The 12059-nt window shown below is 42.9% G+C and overlaps 1 pseudogene; it reads left to right on the top strand.

The window, feature by feature from the left end:
- LOC137535179 (zinc finger protein 585A-like) overlaps window positions 1-11340 on the top strand; it is a 44266-nt pseudogene extending 32926 nt beyond the window's left edge.
- Window positions 11341-12059: the final 719 nt, after the last annotated feature.

Raw genomic sequence — 12059 nt, 5'->3', positions numbered from 1 at the left:
AGATCAGGAGTTTCTGACATTGTCAGATCTGACAGGATTAGCTGAATTGCTCTACAAACATAGCACAGATTTCTTGCTATATGTACATGTAGGCCTGTCACAAGAGTAAAACATTGCGTTCAGTGAGCTCTATTCACAATCACACATGCAGTAAAGTTTTTTTCTCTTTTACTGCAAAATTACCACCAGCGGTAATTTACGCTTTTTTTTTCTGCATTCATAAAAAATGTGTTTAGAATCAAAAGCGAGCAGATTGCGGTAGAAAAATGCAGAAACAGTGTAAAAAAGTCGTATAGAGAAAACAGAGGTGCCAAAAGAGTAAAATCACAATGGTAAAATGGCAGACACTGGAAACTGTCTATTTCAAGTAAACAGATTTTATTGGTACACTCCAAAGGGGCTGCAACGCGTTTCGCAGGCGTGAACCCGTTTCCTCAGGCAATAAAAATAGAGTACACAACTGAGGACAGAGGTAGACAGTGGTGTATGTCAGAACCAAATATAATACAAAGCACTAAGATAATACGGCGTATAATAAAAGTGTGTTTGCATATGTTACAAAGTGGTGGTGTGTACTAGGAGTCCAACGGATATAGCCAAAAAAGCTGTAAGGGAATTATGTGGTCAGCAGGGAATAATGGTGAAGGAGTTAGGCATATATTGTTGGGTGAGTACTAGTGGTGGCAAACAATGCAATAGATGAGTGGCATGGGGAGGACAATGAATAATGTGGGGGGGGGGGGGAGAGAAAATGGGGACTGCGGTCTGTGAGGTGTAATGGTGGAGGAGTGAGGCATAATAAGTGGAACACTAAGGGGTGGCTAACCATACAGCAGGTGGGTGGGTGTCAAAAGAACAAGTGGTACAGCATATTGATATTAAAAGCAGAAGGGAGAGATAGAAGTAAAAAAACTCACCAGTATTCCGTTCAAGATACACTTGGCACCTCTGTGCCGTGGTATCAGAAAACTGCAGATTAAATAGTCATATAGCCACGCCCCGCAGCCACTCAGGCAGCGGAGCAGACCGGAGGGATCCCACCCGGACGTTGCGACCATTGGGCCACATCATAAGTGTGCTCCATTGGGCATGGTGCGACTATAACATCGCATCCATGACGTGGTGAAATAATAGTCATGCGACCTTTCTGTCGCAAGTGTGGGCAGGTCTGGCAAGGGACTTCCTGATGACGTATAGCGGTGCTAGTGCGAAGCCGTGGGGGTTTTTGCAAAGTGGGGAAGCCGTGTGGTTGTAAGGCCTGGGACAGGAAATACATGTGACGCCATCTTGTAACAGGGCAATTTTGCCCAGGCGGCTAAGTTATTAAAATCTATGGATATTATCCTTATCATAAAGGTGTGGATATAGCGTACTATGTCAGACTTATTTCCATTTGTGATCTAAAATGGTTTAATTGTATTATAAAGTGAAAGAGTGTTTACAAAGGAGTTTGTATGTTATAATCTGCATTACTAGAAAAAGGTCTATCATTTTGTCCCACAAATAATTCCAACATGTTCGAAATTTTTGCTGATTTGAATGCCTATGTCCGCAAATTAACTCTCAAAGAACATTTCGCCATCAAAAAACTGAACCCGTCCCCTACCATTGAACCCACCTCCTTTATTATTACCAATAACGACACATTACTGCTATGCACGGTCTCCAACCCTCCCCCCCCCCCCCTGAAATAATTATGAAAAAATTCATCACCACAAAGTTAAAAGGAAGATCACGCTTTTATCCAACAGCATCCAAAGGCAACTATATTGATACTTTTTACCAACTAGTACTCCATGACCTAAAAAAGATCCACACTGATGCGCCCTTGTCCGTGTCCAATCTCAACCATAAACTAAAATCGGCCATCAAGACACTACAGAACAACCACAACGGGCTTGATTCACAAAGCAGTGCTAACTGTTAGCACACATGTTAAAAAAGCCCCCATTCACGCCTAAACTCAGTTGAGGTGTGATAAAATCAACTCGCACGCAAAGTCCAGCGCGCAAAACTTTGCGTACGCACAACGCGGTGTGCGCGAAATGTCGCACCGCGATGCAACTTTAATGTCGCATCCGATGCACCTATAAGGTCGACCTTATAGGTGCATCGGATGCGACCTTATAGGTGCATCGGATGCAACGTTAAAGTCGCATCGCGGTGCGACACTTCACGCACACCGAGCTGTGCACGCGCAAAGTTTTGCGCTCGGGACTTTGCGCGTGATCTTATTGTCAAAACGGTGCTAACCTACTTAGCACCCTGCTTATCACGCCCAAAGGTGCTAAGTAGGTTAGCACGGCTTTGTGAATCAAGCCCAACTTGGTCATCAAGCCAGCAGACAAGGGCGGTGGGATTGTCGTCTTAGATTAGATTACCTAAAGGAAGCAGACCAACTACTTGGAGATGTATGTTACTATGAGATTTTAGACACCGACCCCACTACGGAACTCAACAAAACCCTAAAATCCCTGATCAACAATTCATTATTCAATAATATCATCACCAAAAATGAAAGGAACTTTATCATTAGTACACAACCAAAAACCCCATTCTTTTACTACTTAACAAAAATTCATAAAAACCTTACCAATCCACCCGGCCGGCCGATCATTTCCGGTATTAATTCCATCACTAGCAATCTATCACAGTTCATAGACCAACATCTACAGAACCATACAGTCTCTGGATTCATATCTCAAAGATTCCTCACACCTCATACAATTGCTCAGTTCCATCACCTGGCATACAGATTACCTATGGCTCACATGTGACATTACCTCGCTATACACAAACATACCCCACTCATATGGACTAACAGCCATTCAACACTTTTTATCGTCCAATCCGTCCATGCCCCCGATCCAACAGTCCTTCTTAGTTCAGTGCACAGAATTCATTTTGCAAAACAACATATTCACCTTCATGGATAAAATATATCATCAGACAAATGGGACAGCTATGGGGTCGTTGTTCGCTCCATCTTATGCAAATCTGGCCATGGGACTACTAGAACACCAAAAAAAATGCAACACAACAATCCATTTCTTCAAAATATTTTTTACAAGCACTATATTGACGACCTGATTTTCATCTTGCAAGGGTCCGACGACTCTATTCCACTATTCATAAACTATCTCGATTCCAATCCGGCCCGGCCTCCAGTTCCCCTTCCACCACCACCCTACTGCCATTGAATTCCTAGACCTTACACTATTCATTGAATCCAATCTCATCAAAACAAAAACGTACTTTAAACCCGTAGACGCTAATCATTACATCCATTTTGACAGCTTCCACCACAGACCCTGGACCATCAACACACCCTACAGTCAATTTCCGGAGAATACACAAAAACTGTACAGACCTACAAGACTATCACACCCAATCCGATATTCTCACTAATAAGTTCCTAGCCCGAAAATACCCCAAAAAACTCATAAAGGATGCTAAGTTCAAGGCTAAAACCAAAATACCAAATAGCACAATCCCTGCAACAGTCAACCACATGTCTGATAGCCACCCTCAATTCATTACTAGATTTAATCAGGGCTGTGGAGTCGGTCCAAAAATCCACCGACTCCGACTCCTCAGTTTAGGATTCCACTGACTCCGACTTCACGACTCCGACTCCTCAAATTTGCATATTACAATTTTGTTGATTAAAAGTATGTAACATGAAATTCGTCTCTTAACTGCCAACGCTTAGGAATTTTACAAGACAACTGAAGTGAGAAGGATATGTAGACTACTATATTTATTTCCTTTAGACTAAAACTAGTCCTTGGTAAGAGTACTTGTAAAAGGTACAAACCGGAACAAAGAACATCTATCAGGCCCTAGGCAATGTAAGTGTGGGTACATGTAAGAATGATGTGCAGGTACTCTGCAGGGGAAGGAGGAGATTGTAAACAGACAACACCTCTGTGTTCAATGTGCACAGCATTCTCAGTGGATTCCCTGCAGCTCTGTGGGGAGTGCATATGTAGAGTATAGTACTACTGTGTAACAAAGTAAACCTGAGGCAGATTAAATTAAAGTTTTATACATACCTGGGGCTTCCTCCAGCCGCCTTCAGGATAATCAGTCCCTCGTTGTCCTCCTCCACCACCTGGATCTTCTGCTATGAGTCCAGGTACTTGAGCCAGTCAGGCGTAGTGCGCATGCACACACTCCGCCGCCAGGAGCATACTACACCTGTGTAGCACTATTGCGCAGGTGCAGAATGTTCCTGGCTGTGGGAGCTGCATGCGGCTGGACAGCGCTGACTGGCTGAATTACCAGGACTCATAGCAGAAGATCCGGGTGGTGGAGGACAGCGAGGGACTGATTAGCCTAAAGGGGGCTGGAGGAAGCACCAGGTATGTATAAAACTTTACTTTTCATCCGTCTCAGTTACCCTTTAATTTGTAGTCACCAAACCAAATTTTAATAACATATCAAATTATTTGATTTCATCAGCAAAGGGAGTGCATACATTTGCATAAATCAGCATCAATGCAGAATTATTTCCATCTTGTTGACCATCTCTATTAGTGACACAGCTACACATCAGGCTTTATTCTTACAGCATAGATGTTATTTAGTATATATAAGAGATTCCTGTGTACACATCATATATACAGTCACAATCAGATATGTATATCTGACCTTAAAAATACGAGGACTGCTTTATTGAAGCAGCACAAGTAACTAATTTTGATTGGTTCATTTCATTTTTGTGGACTAAGCACAGCTATTACTGTATATATACTGTATATATACATTATTTTTAATGACTATTATCTGAGAAATAGAACATTTTATCATATTTTCTATTTTAATTACAGTTACAAATTCATTAGGAGTCGGAGTCGGTGCATTTTTTCCCGACTCCGACTCCAGGCACCCAAAATTGCCGACTCCGACTCCGACTCCACAGCCCTGGATTTAATGCCCAACACCCCCAAATCCGTTCAATTTTAAAAAATCGATGGGACATACTCTTACCTACGCCAATCATTGCCCCCCACACCAGCAATCACATTATGGCGAGCCCCCAATTTACGCAATATCCTAGCCCCCAGTCGCTTACGCCTATTATCCGAACCTATTAATCAACAAAAACTCTCAAAACCAGGTTGCTTCCCCTGCAATAATGCCAGATGTCTGGCCTGCACTTTTATCCAGACTACCTCAACATTCACATCAAACGCAACCCATTTACAGTGCCAGATCAAAGATCACATTACTTGCACTTCCCGGTTCATCATCTACGTTATTTCTTGCCCCTGCCACCTCCAGTACGTGGGACGCACGACTCAACCAGCCCGTAGTAGAATTGGCCAACACAAGAGAAATATCCCAAAAAATGTTCCCCTACACGGTGTATCACGACACTTTAACACCCACCACCAGGGCTGTGGAGTCGGAGTCGGAGTCGTGGAGTCGGGCAATTTTGGGTGCCTGGAGTCGGAGTCGGGAAAAAATGCACCAACTCCGACTCCGACTCCTAATGAATTTGTAACTGTAATTAAAATAGAAAATATGATAAAATGTTCTATTTCTCAGATAATAGTCATTAAAAATAATGTATATATACAGTATATATACAGTAATAGCTGTGCTTAGTCCACAAAAATGAAATGAACCAATCAAAATTAGTTACTTGTGCTCCTTCAATAAAGCAGTCCCCGTATTTTTAAGGTCAGATATACATATCTGATTGTGACTGTATATATGATGTGTACACAGGAATCGCTTATATACACTAAATAACATCTATGCTGTAAGTATAAAGCCTGATGTGTAGCCGTGTCACTAATAGAGATGGTCAACGAGATGGAAATAATTCTGCATTGATGCTGATTTATGCAAATGTATGCACTCCCTTTGCTGATGAAATCAAATAATATAATATGTAATTAAAATTTGGTTTGGTGACTACAAATTAAAGGGTAACTGAGACGGATGAAAAGTAAAGTTTTTACATACCTGGGGCTTCCTCCAGCCCCCTTCAGGCTAATCAGTCCCTCGCTGTCCTCCACCACCCGGATCTTCTGCTATGAGTCCTGGTAATTCAGCCAGTCAGCGCTGTCCGGCCGCATGCCGCTCCCACAGCCAGGAACATTCTGCACCTGCGCAATAGTGCTGCACAGGTGTAGTATGCTCCTGGCGGCGGAGTGTGTGCATGCGCACTATGCCCGACTGGCTCAAGTACCTGGACTCATAGCAGAAGATCCAGGTGGTGGAGGAGGACAACGAGGGACTGATTATCCTGAAGGCGGCTGGAGGAAGCCCCAGGTATGTATAAAACTTTAATTTCATCTGTCTCAGGTTTACTTTGTTACACAGTAGTACTATACTCTACATATGCACTCCCCACAGAGCTGCAGGGAATCCACTGAGAATGCTGTGCACATTGAACACAGAGGTGTTGTCTGTTTACAATCTCCTCATTCCCCTGCAGAGTACCTGCACATCATTCTTACATGTACCCACACTTACATTGCCTAGGGCCTGATAGATGTTCTTTGTTCCGGTTTGTACCTTTTACAAGTACTCTTACCAAGGACTAGTTTTAGTCTAAAGGGAATAAATATAGTAGTCTACAGATCCTTCTCACTTCAGTTGTCTTGTAAAATTCCTAAGCGTTGGCAGTTAAGAGACGAATTTCATGTTACATACTTTTAATCAACAAAATTGTAATATGCAAATTAGAGGAGTCGGAGTCGTGGAGTCGGAGTCAGAGTCGGTGGAATCCTAAACTGAGGAGTCGGAGTTGGAGTCGGTGGATTTTTGGACCGACTCCACAGCCCTGCCCACCACGACGGTGACCCCAGCCAGTTCCATATCACACTTATCGAAACGGTTCACCAGAACAGAGTGGGTGCTTTTGAACGCCTCAAAGCTCGTGAAATGTTTTGGATACAAGTGCTGAAAACCCTTGTACCCCAAAGGGCTCAACGAGCAACTTGAAAAATTATACTGATCCAAATTTACTATACTTAGTCGCCTCTTTTATCATATCCTTTTAATTTTTTTTTATCATATCCTTTTAATTGGTTCTTAATCTGTTTTACATAATTTTTGCCTATTGTTTTATACAGTTCTGAGCATGATCTTATTAATATTTCTTATGCCTCTAGTTCTTATTTGAATTGATGCACCCTATTTTTATTTATTATTAACTTTTAGTTTCATATGATGACTAGACCACTTTATATTACAAGAATACTAATCCATACATTCATATGCCATTTACTAAGATACTTGTTGAGGTATGTTGTTCTTGTATGTTCACAGCCGTATAAATCACGTAGCTATGGGAACCAACTATTGATATATGTATACATATATGTTTATTTGAGCTTTATATTTCGATATCTATCACTGCCTTCAGGCAAGTTTATATTTTTATTGTTGGAACCCGACCCCCGGGGCCCGGGTATTTTCTGAGCTGTTGTCTTGATTATGATTTTGATGTCCAGTGATAATCCCTGCTGTCTGGTTTTCTGGACTATGTTAACACAATACCATGACACCTTCTGCCCAATAGAGGGCAGCAGTACACTAGTCTACTGTTCATTATAACATACAAACTCCTTTGTAAACACTCTTTCACTTTATAAAGCAATTAAACCATTTTAGATCACAAATGGAAATAAGTCTGACATAGTACGCTATATCCACACCTTTATGATAAGGATAATATCCATAGATTTTAATAACTTAGCCGCCTGGGCAAAATGCCCTGTTACAAGATGGCGTCACATGTATTTCCTGTCCCAGGCCTCACAACCACAGGGCTTCCCCGCTTTGCAAAACCCCCCGCGGCTGCGCACTAGCACCGCTATACGTCATCAGGAAGCCCCTTGCCAGACCTGCCCACACTTGCGACAGAAAGGTCGCATGACTATTATTTCACCACGTCATGGATGCAATGTTATAGTCGCACCATGCCCAATGGCGCACACTTATGATGCGACCCAATGGTCGCAACGTCCGGGTGGGATCCCTACGGCCCGCTCCGCTGCCTGATTGGCCGCGGGGCGTGGCTATACGACTATTTCATCTGCAGTTTTCTGATACCACGGCACAGAGGTGCCAAGTGTATCCTGAACGGAATACTGGTGAGTTTTTTTACTTCTATCTCTCCCTTCTGCTTTTAATATCAATATGCTGTACCAATTGTTCTCTTGGCACCCACCCACCTGCTGTATAGTTAGCCACCCCTTAGGCTCCCTGCACACTGCATGCAATTCCGATTCCGCTTTTTAATTGGTTTTTACATCCGATTCCGATTTTGAATCTTTACTGCATGCTGCGTTTTTTGACCCGTTTTTCTGTTAAATGTATTCAGGGAAAATCGGAATTGAAAATCGGAAACGGAATCGGAATCTGAAAACGGATTTGCAGTGTGCAGGGAGCCTTACACCCCACAGACCGCAGTCCCCATTTTCTCTCCCCCCCCCCCCCTATTCATTGTCCTCCCCATGCCACTCACCTTTTGCATTGTTTGCCACCACTAATATTCACCCAACAATATATGCCTAACGCCTTCACCATTATTCCCTGCTGACCACATTTCCACCCCCGCACCCCCACCCCCGCCCTACGCATCAGATTACGTTTGTCCACATCGTTCCCTTACAGCTTTTTTGGCTATATACGTTGGACTTTGTAACATATGCAAACACACTTTTATTATACGCTGTATTATCTTAGTGCTTTGTATTATATTTGGTTCTGACATACACCACTGTCTACCTCTGTCCTCAGTTGTGTACTCTATTTTTATTGCCTGAGGAAACAGGTTCACGCCTGCGAAACGCGTTGCAGCCCCTTTGGAGTGTACCAATAAAATCTGTTTACTTGAAATAGACAGTTTCCAGTGTCTGCTTACAGGAGGTAAGCCCACCACTGCCTCCAAAGCATATTTTAACGTTTTACCATTGTGATTTTACTCTTTTGGCGTCTGTTTTCTCTATACTGCACAATTATCCACCCTTGGTGGAGGGGTATCTCCCCTTTTTTTTTTCCTGTCTACAGAGAGTGACTTTTTAATCCTGAGTTAGGACAGGACAATCTCCTCACCTGCCTATACAGTGGTTGCCTGGCGGTAACCCTGGTTTGTGAGTATATCTATTGTACTCTTTTCATTTATCCAACCATTACAGTAATTACTGCACTATATTGGGCTCTCGGTCTCTCATTTTCTCTATACTGTAAAAAAGTTGTTAAACATGCAGGAAAAAACCTGTCAAAATAAATGTTTTAGAGTCTAGCAAACAGCGCTAAAGGCTCTAGGCTAGTAGGTGATAAAAAAAAATGTGGATTTCGTTTTTTTGTGAAGAAAAAAATTGTATCTAACCATTTTTGCAGACATTTTTTTGTATTATTTTCACACTTTTTCGCATGCATTAAAATCCTGCGGAAAACTTTGTGAATGTCAACATGGTCTTATTTCCGTCAGAAAGTTTCTGACTTTTGTTTACCGCCATACGATAAATGATTGTGAATAGAGCCCATTGTCTCATCAAGCTCTACAATTTCCTGCTTTTCCATGTATGGCCAATGAGATGCAAATAACTCTGACTGCAATGCAAATTGTATGCTTCTTATCAGATGCAGCTGCTGCATTTGCTCCATCTCCAATCTGCATAAACTTTGCATCAACTTGGAATTATTAGCATCCCACTGACTATCCCTAATGATAATTATTCCTCCCCTCAGAATTCTCTAACAGGAAGTGATGATGTTTCTCTATTTGCAGGGCGGAGTCCCGGCATCAGGAACCTCTCAGAGACTCGTCTCTCTGTATCCACAGACTGTACAATGGATGATGAGGTCATTGGACAAGAGTCTCCTGCAGATACCCTGGTTACTCCAAATATTCCCCCAGACTCCCTTCACCTGTCTAAACCTGGGGTGTCTCATACCCAGCAGAGTTCTCCCCCTGCTGGAAGGTCTCATTCCTGTTCCACCTGTGGGAAATGTTTCATTAAGAAGTCACATCTGGTCAGTCATGAGAGATCTCACACGGATAAGAAGCCCTATTCATGTGCTGAGTGTGGGAAACGTTTTGGAGATAATGAAAACCTTGTCAGACACGAAAGATCTCACACTGGTGAGAAGCCATATTCATGTGCTGAATGTAGGAAATGTTTTAGACAAAAGTCACATCTTGTCAGTCACGAGAGATCTCACATGTATAAGAAGCCCTATTCATGTGCTGAGTGTGGGAAACGTTTTAGAGATAAAGGAAATCTTGTCATACATCAGAGATCTCACACGGGTGAGAAGCCCTATGCATGTGCTGAGTGTGGGAAATGTTTTGTTCAGAAATCAAACCTTGCTATGCATGAGAGATCTCACACTGGTGAGAAGCCCTATTCATGTAGTGAGTGTGGGGCATTGTTTGTATATAAAGTAGACCTTGCCATACATGAGAGAACTCACTCCGGTGAGAAGCTATATATATGTGCTGAGTGTGGGAAATGTTTTGTACAGAAAACAAGGTTGGTCATACATGAGAGATCTCACACTGGTGAGAAGCCCTTCTCATGTGCTGAGTGTGGGAAATGTTTTAGGCAAAAATCACAACTTGTATCACATGAGAGAACTCACACTGCCAAGAAATCGTATTCATGTGCTGAGTGCGGGAAATGTTTTGTTCAGAAATCACATCTGGTTAGCCATGAGAGATCTCACACTGCCAAGAAATCGTATCCATGTGCTGAGTGTGGTAAAAGTTTTGTTCAGAAATCAAACCTTATAGTACATGAGAGGTCTCACACTGGTGAGAAGCCCTTTTTTTGTGCTGAGTGTGGGAAATGTTTTAACAGTAAAGCACACCTTGTCGCTCATGAGAAAACCCACACTGGCGAGAAACCATATTCATGTGCTGAGTGCGGGAACCAATTTACAGCTAAAGGAAGCCTTGTCAGTCATGAGAGAACTCATACTGGTGAGAAACCATATTCATGTGCTGAGTGTGGGAAATGTTTTGGGCATAAATCACACCTTGTCTCACATGAGAGAACTCACACTGGTGAGAAACCGTATTCATGCTCGGAGTGTGGGAAATGTTTTGGAGCTAAAGGAAACCTTGTCTATCATGAGAGAACTCACACTGGCGAGAAACCATATTCATGTGCTGAGTGTGGGAAATGTTTTGGACAGAAATCAGCTCTTGTCAGACATGAGAGAGCTCACACTGGTGAGAAGTAAGGATCAGTGAGACAGCTTTTCCTTCAGTGAACCTGGCCTTGCCTGTTAGTGGCTGCTGAACACTGCGCTCCATCTACCTCAGGGGTCCCCAACCTTTGTCCACCACTGTCCCGACCAAAATTTTCTCCAGGGGCCCCCCAGGGGGGGAGGGGGGGGGGGTGTTGGAGGGGCGTGGCTAGTGGCGGCGCCAGTTACCACAGTATAGCAAGTACAGTTAGCCCAGTATAGCTAGTACAGTTAGCCCAGTATAGCTAGTACCGTTACCACAGTATAGCTAGTACAGTTACCACAGTATAGCAAGTATAGTTAGCCCAGTATAGCAAGTACAGTTAGCCCAGTATAGCAAGTATAGTTAGCCCAGTACAGCAAGTATAGTTAGCCCAGTATAGCAAGTATAGTTAGCCCAGTATAGCAAGTACAGTTAGCTCAGTATAGCAAGTACAGTTAGCCCAGTATAGCAAGTACAGTTAGCCCAGTATAGCAAGTATAGTTAGCCCAGTACAGCAAGTATAGTTAGCCCAGTATAGCAAGTACAGTTAGCCCAGTATAGCAAGTATAGTTAGCCCAGTATAGCAAGTATAGTTAGCCCAGTATAGCTGCCCCAGTGTCGCCAGTACAGTTAGCCCAGTATAGCAAGTACAGTTAGCCCAATATAGCAAGTACAGTTAGCCCAGTATAGCTGCCCCAGTGTCGCCAGTACAGTTAGCCCAGTATAGCAAGTACAGTTAGCCCAATATAGCAAGTACAGTTAGCCCAGTATAGCTGCCCCAGTGTCGCCAGTACAGTTAGCCCAGTATAGCAAGTACAGTTAGCCCAATATAGCAAGTACAGTTAGCCCAGTATAG

Source organism: Hyperolius riggenbachi, chromosome 10, assembly GCF_040937935.1.
Source record: "Hyperolius riggenbachi isolate aHypRig1 chromosome 10, aHypRig1.pri, whole genome shotgun sequence".
NCBI classification, from domain to species: domain Eukaryota; kingdom Metazoa; phylum Chordata; class Amphibia; order Anura; family Hyperoliidae; genus Hyperolius; species Hyperolius riggenbachi.
This window is presented reverse-complemented; position numbering and strand designations above follow the sequence as displayed.